Raw genomic sequence first — 16258 nt, forward strand, 5'->3', positions numbered from 1 at the left:
TCTGACAATTTCTGAATGTTGACTGGTGATGCCAGCTATTGTGGCGTAATCAATTGCTCTTCTTGTCCCTTGCCACACCAAAAATAGCACAGTCCACCTGGAGATGATAGAAGTCAAGACAGATCATAAAATGTTCTGAAGCTCAAGAGAAAGGAGTAAAGTTCAAGAAAGGTTCAAAGAAGGTTTTTCTGTAAAACAGTTTTACAAAGAAAGATCATTTGGCCAGAATGTCCATGGTTTGAACTGTTACAGAATAAAGTGGTATTTCCAGATTTAGATATCTTAGCTTCAAATAAGCACAATGATTTTTTTAAGCACAATGATTTTTTAAAGGCATTTTAGAATATTATGTGGGACCTATGGCATAGAAAAATAAATTAGTTTTAAAAGAGATATGTAACTTGGAAGTTTTATCCAATAAAAATGTTTTCATGCCAAGTAACTGAAGAACATATTAAACACAAGTCACCATTTTGCATGTATGAGAAATATCTGGATTAAGTTCTGCACCACGGAGATGGAAAAGGTAACATAGACCTAAATATCTAACAATGGAAACACAGCAAATACATTTTAATAATCAATTCTCATACACAGAAAGAATTTGCTTTGCACTCATATCCTTAAAAAAATGACACATACATAAAAATGATAAATTCCTGTTTTTAATGAAGTTTTTATTTTCCAGGAAATCCTTGTTGATTTGAAGAGAGGGATGTGTAAGGGTCCCTTATCAGCAGGATTTGATAAGCTGCACACAAGCTGAAGCACATAAGCACAGCAGCACATAAGCTGAAGAATGGAATGGTGGTACAGCATTGAGGAAAAGATCCATCATCTGCTTTGCCTTCCCCTGCTTTTCTTTTTTCAGGTTTCTCTTTAAGCCTCTACATGGGAGCCATCTCTGGCTCAGTAACAAATGACATTGGTCCCATGAAATTTATGAGCTTTTCACAGTATAAAATAGCATCAGATAAAGGTATTCTTCATCCACCCAATACTACTCTTACTATCACAGACACAGCTCAGTAGAGCTGACCATCATCAAGAAATCATTCCTTAGTTATTATAATCAATGATTTTTTAAATCAGACAATGGTTTTTCTTTTAAAAATATAAGGATTTATCAAGCATATAATAAGTCTATCATATACTCTGATGTTTGGACTGCTGAATAAATGATGCTATAACTAAACTTCATGAAACAATAGTTCAAAGAACATCCACCTCTTATTTCAGTAAGATACAAAGCATACATTTTCTATGAAATAAGAACCATCTGACCTAAACCAACAACCAATATAAAAATCTGTGATTAAAAAATCAGTTGTACAAAAAATGAAAAAAAAAGATTTACTGCTGTCAAAACTTGATGAAATCATGCAGAAGATAAATTTGAGAAACATGGCATTTTTAAAAAACCAATTATTAGAACAATATTGAATGAAAATGAAAACGCTGGCAGATAAACTGGATAGATTACAAAGATTCAACTAACGAGTGGCTGTCTGGGCAGAGAAAGAGCAAGTAGATTGGAACAATATTCAAAAGCATGGTAAGAGAAAATTTATACAAACTAAGCATTTTTAACTTTTGAGAATGAGATAACCAATGGTATTTCAGGCAAAACTGACAAACATCCTTACCAAGACACATAATGGTCAAGTTTTCAAAGAAAAATAAAGAACTGGAAAGTGACCTTTGGATTACACAACCCAGAAGTCAAGGTTCCTGAAAGAGCAGTCTATTCTCATGACTTTATTTTCTTTACCTCCAACATAGTCCTCAACCAACGCATTGTGACTTCCATCTATTCCACTTCTATCACCAAGAAACTGCTCTCACCGAGAAAAATTTATGCTTTCTTGTAACTAAATCCAAAGGACACGTCTCAGTGTTCATCTTGTTTGACTTGTCTGCAACATTGGACACCACCCATTCTTTTAGAAAAACATCCTTTTCCTTGATTTGAAAGATAGCAAACTTCCCTAGTTTCCTTCCCCACCATTTTGAAGTATTTTATTCTTCTCCCTTTCTGGTTCCACCTGTCATCCATCTTTAAAGTTGGGTAGTCTTCAAGGCTCAGTCTTTCTTCTTGATTCCATCTACACAGCTTCTGTGTGCAACTTCATCTCCTCCCTGAGCTTCCATTACCATGGATATACCAACAACTCCCAAATCATGTCTCCACATCTCCTTTTCCAGATCCACATATTTGATCTCCTGGATATGGCCCAGCCTGAATTACAATTTTTCTCCCTTTCACTCTCAGTCATGTTCCTGTGCCATTCTTCCCTAGTGCAGTAAATAGCACCATAATCTATTTGGCTTCTCATGCTAGAAATCTCAAAGCTATTTGTTACTCTTCTCTCTCTCTTACATCCACTCAAAGACCTAGTCCTGTTGATTCAACATGTTGAGCATTTTTCTTGTCTGTATATCTCTCTCCACCTCCACCACTCCCACCCTTCTTGAAGGCACAATTATCTTTTAGCAAGACTCCTATAATAGCTTCAAATCTGGCTTCCTAGCAATCAATCTTTGTGTCCCACACCTAAATCCATTCATTATTCTGTAACCAGAGAGATCTTTCATGTTACCTATCTACCCACCACTTACAGCTATTTAAAACTTTTCATTTTGGTTCTTGTTTTAGGAAAATATCTCAAATCTCAAATAATCTTAGAGAACTCTAGATCCTGTATACTTTAAGCATTGTTCTCCTCTTTACTTGATTATTCTCCAGTCTTCTTCAAATGTGGTACCTGTTTCTTAACTCCTTGTATTGGAATTATTTTGTCTATGTATTTCTCTTTCCTTCTAGCTTTTTATCTCTTGACCTATCCTACTGTGACTCACTATTTAAGTTTCTTCTTTGGCTTATGGCTTTCTCGGGGAAGCTTCTCTTTCCTCCATAGCTAGGTTGAATTCTAGCCAGAAAATAAACAATCCAATCTAAAAATAGGCCAAAATGCTTAAGAGACACCTCACCAAAGAACATTTACAGATGGCAAATAAGCACATAAGCTCATATGTCTCCAGGAAAATGCAAACTAAAACAGCATTGAAATACCACTACATACCTATTAGAACAGCCAAAATCTGAAGCACTGACAATGTCCAGTGCTGGCAAGGATGTAGAGCAATAGGAATTCTCATTCATTGTTGATGGGAATGAAAGATAGAACAGCCACTTTGGAAGATAGTTTGGCAATTTCTTACAAAACTAAACATATTCTTACTATATGATTCAGCAATCTTGTTCCTTGGTATTTTATATGGAAAACATATCCACATAAAAACTTGCACATACATACTTATAAAAGATTTATTCATAATTGCCATATACTGTAATCAGCCTATCCTTCAGTAGATAAATGGATAAGTAAATGATACATCCAGAAAGTGGAACATTATTTAGCTCTAAAAATGAACTATGAAGTCATGAAAAGGTAAGGCATAATCTTAATGCCATTACTAAAGGAAAGAAACCAATTTGAAAAGGCTATATACTATATGATTCCAACTGTATAACATTCAGGAAAATGCAAAACTATAGAGACAATAAAAAGATCAGTGGTTGTCAGGGGCTGGAAGGTGGGAGGAATGAGTAGGTAGAGCACAGAGAATTTTTAGAGCGCAGAAAATACTTAGTGTGATACTATAATGATGGATATGTGTCATTACATATTTGTACTAACCCATAGATTGTAGAAGAAAGATTAAGTGAACTTGAAGATAGATCAGTAGAAATTATCCAATCTGAAAAATAGAGAAAAAATATTGAAGAAAAATAAATAGAGCCTGAGAAACACATGGGAAAACATCAAGCATACCAAAATACATAAAATGGAAGACAGAGGGAGGCAGAAGATTTTTTCCAAGAAATAATGATTAAACATTTACATTTTTATAAAAACACTAATCCACACTCCTAAGAAGCTGAACAAACGGTATGTTGAAAACAAAAAGATCTACATCTAGAAACATCACAGTCCAATTGTCCAATTCTTGTAACTAAATCCAAATTTAGTTCAATAAATTAAAAAAAAAAAAATAAAGAGAAAGAGACAATCTTGAAAGTCATAAGAGAAAAATGACATGATATCAAGGGAGACCAGGACAAGGCCAGGTGTCCAGCCAACCAGAGATGTGTCACTGGCCTGGTGATCCACAGACACTTTAGTCCTGGTTGCAGTCATGTGGTTGCAGCTTACCATGCACAGGCCACTTTTATATTATTTCCTCCAAGCTCCAGCCACCACCAGCTTAGGATCATATTCTGAGGCTTGAAGCAAAATTCCAGGAGGCTGGCAGTGAAGATAGAATCACCCTGGCCATAGCCTTATGCTACTGCAAAAGCAGCTGCCCTCATAACAGCATAGATTAACAATAAACTTCTCATCGGAAATAATGGAAGCCAGGAGGTAGTGGACAGAAGAACTGTCAACCAATAATTTTCTATTCAGCAAAACTATCCTTCAAAAAATAAATATGAGGGATCCCTGGGTGGCACAGCGGTTTAGCGCCTGCCTTTGGCCCAGGGCGCGATCCTGGAGACCTGGGATCGAATCCCACATCGGGCTTCCGGTGCATGGAGCCTGCTTCTCCCTCTGCCTATGTCTCTGCCTCTCTCTCTCTGTGTGACTATCATAAATAAATTAAAAAATTTATAAAAATAAATAAATAAATAAATAAATAAAATAAATATGAAAGAATGACATTCCCAGATAAAGATTGAGAGATTTTGTTGCTAGCATACCTATATTACAAGTAACAATAAAGGAAGTTTTTCAGGCTAAAAGGAAATGATGTCAGTTATTTGAATACACAGATAAAATGAAAATCACTGGAAATGATAAATATGTAAATCAACATAAAAGAATAATGTGTTATATATGTTAATTATATATAAATATATTGTATATTCTCTTGTTTCAAAAATTTTACATTGCATAAAGCAATAATTATATTGTTGCATTTTAACATATATTGGTTAATGTATGTATATATATACATATATATAATGTATATGACCAGTACTATAAAGAAGGGATAGCAATATAGCCAAATTGCAGCAGTTCCCATTTTTTATTAAAATTAAAAGTGTGTTAATCTGAAGGAGATTGTGATAAATTGAGATGCATATAATAATCTGTATAGTAACCACGAAGAAAACAAAATTTTGTAAAAACAAATCAATAGTGGAATTAAAATAGAAACTTGAAATGTTTATGTAACACACTAGAAGGCAGTAAATCGGGCACTAAGGAACAAAAAGGGGCAGGGAACACAGGAACCAAGGAGGAAAATGACATATGTAAATCCAACCATACAAATAAATTACACTGACATGAATAGTTAAATGCCCCAATCAAAAGGCAGAGATATTTTCAAAAAGCAAAAGCCAACTGCATGCTGTCTATGGAAAACACACCTTAAATCCAGACACAAACAAAGTAGAAAGGATGGAAAAAGATTTACAATGCTAAGTAACAAGGGAGCTAGAGTGGCTATATTAATCCATGACAAAATAAACTTTGAACAAGAAATACTACTAGAGACAAAGAGGAATATCTCAAAATGATACAAGTGTCAATATATACCATAAAGATATAACAATTGTAAGTTTAAATGCAACTAATTAAAAAGCTTCAAAATATATGAATCAAAAAATGATGCAACTGGGAGAAATAAACAATGTAATAATTAGAGATTTCAATAACTCTCAACAATTGACAGAACAATACAGAATATCAATAATGATGTAAAAGACTTGAACAACACTATCAACCAACTTAACATAATTAGAACACATCAGTCCAATTACTAGGGAATGCACATTCCTTTCAAGCAGACATGGAACATTCTCCAAGATGGCCTATATGTTAGGCTTAAAACAAGGTTCAATAAATTCAAATGGATTAAAATTATACAAAATGTATTCTCTAACCACAATGGAACTAAATTAGAAATCAACCATAGAAAGAAATCTGGGAAAACCCAATTATTTGGAATTTAAATAATATAGTTACATAAAATTAATAGCTCAAAGAAATAGTCACAAGGGTATTCATAAAATATTTGGACTTGAATGAAAACAAAGGCACAGTATATTTAAGTTTATGATATGCAGTTAGAGCCAGCATTAAATGCCTAAAATAGAAAAGAAAAAATTCTCAAATTAATAATTGACATCTACATTAAGAAACTAGGAAAAGAAGAGAGCATCTGGGTGGCTCAGTGGTTGAGCATCTGCCTTTAGCTCAGGCATGATCCCAGGGTCCTGGAATCGAGTCCCAGGCTCCCCTCAGGGAAACTGCTTCTCCCTCTCTGTATCTCTGACTCTCTCTGTCTCTCATGAATAAATAAATAAAATCTTAAAAAAAAAAAAAACTAGGAAGAGAAGAGTCAGATAAATGACAGGAAACAGAAAAACAATGAAACCAAAAGTTGGTTCTTTGAAAAGATCAACAAAATTGACAACCTCTAATAACCAATCAAGAAAAGAACAGAGAAAAAGGAAACAAACAAAATCAAGACTGAAAAATGGAACATATTACTAACTCTACAAAAAATAAGAGAATTATAATATTATGAGCAAATTAGGGCCAAAAAAATAGATAACCTGGATGAAATTAACAGATTCCTAGAAATATATTCTAAAAACTCAACCAAAAAGTAAAAAATCTGAATAGACCTATAACAAGTAAAGAAATTGAATTAATAATTAAAATCTTCACCCAAGAAAACACAAGACTAAGATGGCTCACTGGAGAATACTATCAAATATTTAAAGAAGAAATACTATCAATTCTTCACAAATTTTCTCAAGGTATAGAGAAGGAAGCATTCCCCAACTCATTCCTTGAAGCCAGAATTACCCTTATAACAGAGGCAAAGATGAAAGGAAACCACGGACTAACATCTATCACAAATATAAATACAAAAATATTAAACATCATATTACCAAATTGAATTTGCCAATATATAAATAAATTATATATTACACCAAGTGTGTTCTTATCTTGTGGTTTACCCAGGGATGCAATAAAGAGCATATATGAAAAAATATACAGCTCACATCATACTGAAGGGTGAAAGACTGATTCTCCCCTAAGATCAGGAACTAGGTATGAATGTCTTTCAATAAATCTATTCAACATCATTCTGTATAGTCTGGACATTAAAATAAAGCCCCCAAAGAAAAAAGAATAAAAGAAAAGAAAGGCATTCAAATTGGAAAGAAAGAAATATAACTGTTTTTATTGGCAAATGACATGATAACGTATGTAGAAAATACTAAGGAATAAAAAAAAAAGTTTAACAGTGTAATACAATATCAGATCTAACAAGTTTACCAAGGTCACAGGATCTAAGATCAGCATACAAATATCAGTTGTATTCCTATGTACTAGTCATGAAGAATCCACAAATGAAATTAAGAAAACAATTCCATTCACAATACTATCAAAAAGAATAAAATAATGGAACAGAATATAGAGTCCACACATAGACCTGCATGGGTATGGCATGCTGATTTTCAACAAAGATGCAAAAGTAATTAAATGCAAAAAGGATACCCTTTTTATTTAAATTTAATTGATTAACATATAATGTGTTATTGATTTCAGAGGTAGAGCTCAGTGATTCATCAGTTGCATATAACACACAGTGCTCATTACATCACATGCCCTCAATGTCCATCACCCAGTTACCCCATCCTCCCACTCCCTTCCCCTCCAGCAACCCTCAGTTTGTTTCCTATGATAAAGAGTCTCTTATGGTTAGTCTCCCTCTCTGATACTCTTAAGTGAATAGCATTGGAACAAATGGAACTCATAGTAAAAATAATGATAATAATAATAAATCACACTTATACAAGAATAATTAACTCCATGGGATCATAGCTCTAAACATAAAACATAGAGAGTTCAAGAAATCTGGGGGCTAATTAATGAAAAAGTCATGACCAAGAGAGGCAGTAACACACTTTATAGGATGCTAGTTGGATATGTTTGCATACAAGGGGAACTCTCTCACAGTGTGAAACAGAGGTGTACAGTGAGGAGACCATCAATCAGATGGAAGGAGGGCAAAGGGACCCCTGGGGAAAGGGAGAATCAGAGAGGAGGCTTGCATGCCTATGCACTGTCCCTCAGCCACACAACAGAGTCTCTTGGTCAGAGAGCTCCTTTAGGTTTTATAACCTTACGAATGTTCAGCAAATGCCGAGTGAGGTTTCACAGGGTATGCACAGCCAACAGGCTCTACATATGCTTGTTTAGAGCTATTTTTTAAAATATTAGGGTGTGTATAAACTTACACCAATGGGTTTGGCATCAGTAGGCTTTGGAGCTAATAAGTCTCAGCCTGCAGTGAAGAAATAAACCACCTGGAGCCAATAAACAGAAGCCATCTTTTGGTCATTCATATAACAAATGTTAAACTATAAATTTTTTAGAAGAAAATATTGGAGAAAATCTTTGTGACTCAGATTTATGCAGAGTTCTTAGACGTGATACCAAAAGCACAACCCACTAAAAATAATTTGGTAAGTTGAACATTAAAAACTTTTGTTCTAAAAAAAAAAAAAAAAAAAAAAAAAAAAAAAAAAAAAAAAACCTTTTGTTCTGGGGCGCTTGGATGGCTCAGTGGTTGAGTGTATGCCTTTGGCTCAGATCATGATCCCAGGGTCCTGGGATCGAATCTCACATCAGGCTCCCTGCAGGGAGCCTGCTTCTCCCTTTGCCTATGTGTCTGTCTCTCTGTGTGTTTCTCACGAATAAATAAAATCTTTTAAAAAAAAATCCTTTGTCCTATGAAAGACCCTGTGAATAGAATGAAAATATAAACTATAGACTGGGTGGGAGAAAATATTGGCAAATCCCACATCCTAGAAAGTACATGTATCTATATATAATATATAGAAAATTCTCTAAACTCAACAAGAAAACAAAAAATCAAAATAGAAAATGGGCAGAAATTTGAATAAACAGCAAGTAAGCATGTGCTCAACTTCACTAGCCATTGGGCAAATATAAACTAAAGCCAGAATGAGATACCACTGTACCCCTATTAGTATGGTTAAAACTAATGCTGACCGTCCTAACTGCTAACAGAAATGTGGAGCAATTGGACCTCTTATATATTGCTGTCTAGAACACAAAATAGGAGAGCCACTCTGGAAAAAAAAAAAGTATGGCAGTTTCTTAGAAAGTTAAACATATATTTTCCATACAATTGAGAAATCAAACTCCTGGGTGTTTATCCCAGAAAACTAAAAACAGGTCAGCCCTGGTGGCTTAGCAGTTTAGCACCGCCTTCAGCCCAGGGTGTGATTCTGGAGACCCAAGATAGAGTCCCACATTAGGCTCCCCACACGGAGCCTGCTTCTCCCTCTCCCTGTGTCTCTGCCCCCTCCCCACCTCTCTCTCTCTCTCTAATAAATAAATAAAATCTTAAAAAAAAAAAAAAAAGAAAACTAAAAACATGTTCACACAAGAATCTGGACATGAATGTTCATAGCAGCTTTACTTGTAATAGCCCAAAACTGAAACAATTTAATGTTCTTCAGTGGACAAATGGAAAAATGAACTATGTACATCCATACAGTGAAATATTACTCAGTAATAAAAGTAACAACCTAACGATCCACACAACAGCATGGATGGATCTCAAAAGCGTTATATTAAGTAAAAAAGATAGACACAAGGATGACTTGTTGTGAAATGCCAGAAAATGTAATTTATAGAGACAGAAAGCAATTATTGCCTAGAGCTGAAGTTGTAATGGGGATAACTGCAAATGAGTATGAGGGACCTTTGAGAAGTGGCAGAAATGAATTATGGTAATAACTGCATAACTCTATAAACTTACTGAGAACCATTCAGTTGTATGTTTCTAATGGGTAAATTATATCTAAGTAAAGTGGTTTTACAAAAAGCATAATTGGCTGTATAAAATATGACAATGTAGAATAGGGTTTATAATATATGTAAAAACAAAATGTATCTCACAGTAGCACAAGGGTAGAGAAAAGAGAAATGGAAATATACTATTGTAAAGTTTTTATATGTAAAATGCTATTCTTGAAAGTAGACTGTGGTAAGTTGAAGATCTATATTATAAACCCTAAATTTGAAATAACAAAACAAAGAGTTATGTATAATATGCTAACAAGGGAGACAAAATGGAAGCGCACACACACACACCAACAAAACCCCTCAATCCAAAAGAAAGCAGAAGAAAAAAGAGAACAAAAAACATATGAGACAAAGAGAAAAGAAATAGCAAAATTATTGGTTTAAATTTAATTATATTAATAATCACATTAAATGTAAATTGCCTATGTACACCAATTAAAAAGCACAGACTATCAAAACTAATGTATTTGCAGCCTACAAGAAAAGTACTTCAAATATTAAGACATAAATAGGTAAAAGTAAAAGGATGCTACCATTAATGAAAAGAAATCTACGGTAGATACATTAAAATCAGACAACGTCTATTTTAGAACACAGGATATTACTAAGGGCAAATAAAATCATTTCATAATGATAAAGGTGTCAATTCATGAAGAGCACATGACAATCCTAAACAGTATGTGCCTAATACTAATATTCAAAACTCATGAAGCAAAAATTAATCAAGCTACAGAGAAACAGACAAATCCACAGTTAGAATTTATTTCAAAGCCCATTTAAATAATTCATAGAACAAAGAGAAAATTAGCAAATACATAGAAGATTGAACACCAAATCAATTCAATGTAACTGACATTCTCAGAGCACTCTAGCAAAACAGCAAGATTTTATATTCTTTTTAAGTCACATGGAACACTTAACCAAAATAGGTCATATTCTAAGCAATGAAATAAGATTCAATAAATTCAACATATCTGTGTCATAACAAAATACATTCTGACCATAATAGAATTAAATTAGAAATCAATTTTCTAATTTTGTTTGAAAATTACCATGATAAATATATTTTTAAATGAAAAAATAGAGAAAGAAATCAGTAACAGAAAGATATCTGGAAAATCCTCCAAATATGTGAGAACAAAATAAAACAATTCTGAAATAATACATGGCTCAAAGAAGAAATCAGGGGGATGCCTGGGTGGCTCAGCGGTTGAGCATCTGCCTTCAGCTTGGGGCATGATCCTGGAGCGCTGGGATCGAGTCCCACATCGGGCTCCCCACAAGGGAGCCTGCTTCTCCCTCTGCCTCTTTCTGTGTCTCTCATAAATAAATAAATAAGTAAATAAATAAAAAGAAGAAACCAGGGAAATTATAAAATTATAAATTATAATGTGTTTTGAGCTAAATGGAAATGAAAATGTAACATATCAAAATTTGTTGGAAGTAGGAAAAGGAACTTTAATGCTTACTTACCTCACCACAAGTACAAAAATTAGGTCATAGACCTAAATATAAAATCTAAGCTGTAAAACTTCTGGAAGAAATCATAAGAGAAAATCTTTGTGATCATGGGAAAGATTTCTTACACAGGAAACAAAAAGTACAGACGATGAAAGGACATAAAAAGATAGACTTCATCAAGATTAAAAACATCTGCTTCTAAAAGACAGTTAAGGAAAAGAAAAGATGAGCCACAAACTGGGAAAAAATATTTGCAAAACATATGTCTGATAAAGGACTCATTCAGAATATTTAAATAACTCTCAAAATACGATAATTTTAAAAGTCTATTTTTAAAAATTGAGCAAAATATTTGAACAAACATTTCACCAAAGAAGATATACAGATGACTAATAGACACATCAGAAGATGCTCAATATAATTGGTCATTAGGGAAATGCAAATTAAAACTGCAGTGAGATACCACATTATTAGAACGGACCTTTTTTTTTTTTTTAGCTGTCAATATTAAGTGCTGGTGAGGATATGGAACAAATACATCTCTACACATAGGTGATGGTGGAAATAGAAAATGCCATGGCCATTTTGGGAAACAGTCTAAGAGTTTCTTATAATATTACACACACAATTACCATATGAGACCTAGCAATTTCAGTCCCGGATATTTACCCAAGAGAAATGAAACATATGTTCCTTTTGAGGCCTGTTCACAAATGTTTATAGCAGCCTTACTCATAACTGCACAAACCAGGAAACAACTGAAATGTCCATCAACTGGTGAATACATAAACAAATGGTGATACAGCCCTCTAATGATATACTACACAGGAATAAGAAGGAAGCAAATACTACATGCAACAATATCAATAAACCTCAAGTGCATTATGCTGAGAAAAAAAAAATCCAGACACAAAGTGTCTTCACTTATATGATGATCTGGAAAAGGTGAAACTGTAGACATTAGTTAAATGAATGGTTGTCAGGGAATGGGATGGAAATAGGACATCAACTATAAAGAGACAAGAGAACTTCTTGGAACAATGGAAATACTCTGCTATAGATCGTAGTGGTGATTACACGACTATGGATGTCAATATTCACCAAACATTCTGTCTAAATAAGGAGAATTTTACTGCACATAATTTATTTCTGACTTTAAAGAAAGAATATAGGAAAGAGTATAATATTAAAGAAATGTTGGCTAAGAATTTTCTGTACTTTGAAAAAAATCATAAAGCTTTATTTTGGAAATTTGTTCTGAGTTTTGGGAATAATATAAATAAAAATAAATCCAAAATTAAAAGCATTGTAATGAAACTGTGGGAGTGAAAAGGCAATAAGAAAATCTTTAAAAAGCTATGGGAGGTAACTGAACTCCAATTTAAAAAAATATGTAAAAAAAATGAATAAATAAAAAATAATGAAAAAAAAAGCTATGGAAGGAGCAGGGGTATGGGTATTCGGCAAAGGAGGGTCAATAAAATTACCTGTAGATAAAGAATAATTAGATTGATGCGACTTTTTGGGTGCCTGGGTGGCTCAATCGGGTAAGCGTCTACCTTCGGCTCAGGTCATGATCCTGGGGTCCTGGGACAGAGTCCCGCCTCAGTCTCTCTGCTCAGCTGTAGTCTGCTTCTCCCTCTCCCTCTGCCACTCCTCCTGCTTGTGCTTACTCTCTCTCTGTTAAATAAATAAAATCTTAAAAAAAAAAAAAAGATTGATAGGACTTTTTGACAACAACGGAAGTCAGGTATGATATCCTCAAAGTTTTGTGAAAAAATAACTTTGAATGTAGAAAAACCTATCCAACTAACCACCATTCAGAGTTAGGGGAATAAAGAATAATTTTGAATAAACAAAGATGGAAATAATTTAGCACTAACAAATCCTCACTGAAAAACTTACTAAAGATATAGTACTTTTACAAAGCAGGAATTTGAACTCAGAAGGAAGTAGAGGGATGCAAGTAATAATGGTAAGTAGAGAAACTGGTATAATAACCACAAATGTAAGGGGAATAGAAACAAAATAGTGGTACACTACTTAGCAATAAAGAAGAATGAACTATCGATACATTCAACAACATGGATAGATCTTAAGGACATTATGCTATGTAAAAAGAGCCAATTTCAGAAGGACACGTGCTGTAAGATCCCACTTATACAACATTCTCAAAATGATAATAGCTGTTGAGATGGAGAGTAGATTAGTGGTTGCTAGGGGCTACTGGAAGAAGAGGGGTGAGAGTTAAGACTAGAAGGAATATCACAAGGGAGATATTTATGATGGTGGGTCGGTTCTATATTTTGATTGTGATGGTGGTCACACAAATCTACACATGTGATAAAATGACCCAGAACTGTAAACAGACATTGTACCAGTGTCAACTTCCTGGTTTTGATACTGTACTATAGTTATATAAGATATGACTTTTACAGAGAATGCAGGGGGAGACACAGGGACCTCTGTACTATCTTTGCAACTTCCTGTGAATCTATAGTCATTTCAAAAGAAAACATTAAAAAATACTAAGATGGAGTCACTAAATAATAAAAAATGGAAGACTGCAGGGGGAGAACACAGTTAAACCATTTTAAGGTCTTCATCCTATGTTTGGGACGAGGCCAAAGACATTCATTAACTTTAAACCTAGGTCAAATATGTCATTATAAATTAAAGGAAGATGCTAAGAAAAGAGAAAAAGAAAGTATAATTTTCAAACCAGACAAATAATGGGGAATGATAATAAGAAAAATAGTTAATTCAGTAGAAGTTATGAAAGGAAAAGAAAAAGAGGGATGTGCCTTGCTAAAACATATTCAAAAAGATAACTTTAACACTAGTAATAATGAATTAGAAAACACTTTGTAAAGTAATCCAGTTCATAGTGAAAAGAATTACAATGAATTAGTAAGAATTACAATGTCTATAAAGCATCTACATGAAAACTATGTGTGGCATATGAAGAAAACTACAAATATTTATTGGGTAAGTTCTGTTAATAGTTATCTAGCCTTGAAAGATAAGGAAAGAAGAGCAAGTTCCAAATTTGTTCATGAACAGCATGTGCTTGATAAGGAAGTAACCAACTTATGCTGGTCTGCAAGCTTTTCAGAATGCTGTAGTTTCTAATGTGTCAAACTTTGACAGAGTAGAATAAAGGATAGGAGTCAGTAAGTGCTCCTAGAAAGTGGTGCCAGGAGTTAACAGTCTGTACAAGTTAATCACTGCATCCGTTGTCATAAGCCTGGGAGTACTGATGAGTGAAATCTCCTACCTCTCACTGGAGCAGGTACACAGCTCTATTATGGTCAGGGGTTGTTATAACTCCATTAACCCTCACCAGAGCCTTCTGAAGAAGATACCTCTATTATTTGCAAGTGAGGATGTTGAAGGACTAGCCCTAACGTCTATCTCAGGGTGTAGTAAAGAGTGTGATATTATATGAAAATAGACAAAGGGAATTTGTAGGACAGACTAATAATTGAGAAATGGGATCTACTGGGTATATCAATTTAATTAAAGGTGTATGTAAAATCTCTAAAATCAGAGATACTGATTTTAATAAACTGCTTTAGCCAACAACTGCAAGGGGAGTGTAAAGATTCACTTTAAGAATTTCTCTTGCCACACACAAACGGAAATCCCAACTGGAATAAAGAGTTAAAGGAAACAAAATTGTATCATTAAAAAAATAGGACAAGTATTATTAAACATTTATCAACCTCTTGAGGTAAGAGGAATGCCCATGTAATAAATCATAAAGAGAACCAGCCACTGACTCGATAACGTGAAAGTGTAAATGTTCTATCAACTGAATAGAAATTTTCTTTCTGTCTCAGAGAGAAAATTTGGACACAAAGGCAAACAAAAAAATTACAACAAACATAATTCAGAATCGTACTGAACACAACCATACCATTTTGTCAAGGTGCTTTAAATTCGAGAGATTAGTTGATATCTTTAAAAAAGGATTTTCAGAAATCAAAGAGAAAAATATTCAAACCCCAGAAGAAAAATTAACATAGGCAGGAAATTGACAGAAGAGACACGTAAGGTCAAGAAAGCTATTTTTAATTCAATAAAAGATGCAAATGAAAACAACAGGTCATTTTGCATTTCCCCTTGTTGACAAAGATCTCTTTTAATAATGGTAGTAAGATTGTAATATAGATATAAACTCAGGCAAGCGTTCTGTAATGCAATTTAGCAAGACAGTATAGTTGAACATTGTGTGTGATTTTGAACTAGGTAAGTTAAAATAGGATATAAACATCTTAAGAAAATTGTACTTTATGTGCAAAATTTGAAATAATGCGAAGCCCAGCATTTTTAGTTCATGAAAAACACAGCAAAATTACAGAGCTTTCCAACCAAGTGAATTGTAAACTGTGAAGAGACAGCATAGCATGGTACTTAGGAGTGTGGACTCCCGAGCCAGGCTGTGTTTCAATCCTGTCATTTATAAGCTGCACCATTTACAAGCTATGTAACCTAGACAAGTGGCTTTATATATTTGTGTCTTGGATTCTTCATCTATGAGATGGGAATAATAATAATCACCATCTTATATGATGCTATGAGAATTAAATGAGTTAATATATTTAAAGTACTTAGAAGGGGCACCTGTGGCACAGTCACTTAAACATCAGACTCTTGATTTCTGCTCAGGTCATGATCTCAGAGTCATGGGGTTGAGCCATATGTTGGGCTCCATGCTTAGCGGGGAGTCTGCTTGAGAGTCTCTTCCTCTCCCTCTTCCTCTGCCCCTCCCCTGCTCACATGTTCTCTCTCTCTCTCTCTCTCTCTCAAATAAATAAATAAATCTTTTTAAAAAAAATATTTAGAACACAACTTTGTGTATGTATTGC

The 16258-nt window shown here is 34.0% G+C and overlaps 1 protein-coding gene and 1 long non-coding RNA gene across 2 annotated transcripts in view; one reads left to right on the forward strand and one right to left on the reverse strand.

The window, feature by feature from the left end:
- The window catches only part of LOC140629873 (uncharacterized), a 38889-nt gene extending 37714 nt beyond the window's left edge, over nt 1-1175 (forward strand). The window contains exon 6 of the long non-coding RNA XR_012027692.1: nt 689-1175. This is a non-coding gene — a long non-coding RNA (uncharacterized lncRNA). The remainder of the gene's footprint in view (nt 1-688) is intronic.
- The window catches only part of CDYL2 (chromodomain Y like 2), a 268630-nt gene that overhangs the window by 197810 nt on the left and 54562 nt on the right, over nt 1-16258 (reverse strand). The gene's annotated exons all lie outside the window — the stretch shown is intronic.

This window comes from Canis lupus, chromosome 3 (assembly GCF_048164855.1).
Source record: "Canis lupus baileyi chromosome 3, mCanLup2.hap1, whole genome shotgun sequence".
NCBI lineage: Eukaryota > Metazoa > Chordata > Mammalia > Carnivora > Canidae > Canis > Canis lupus.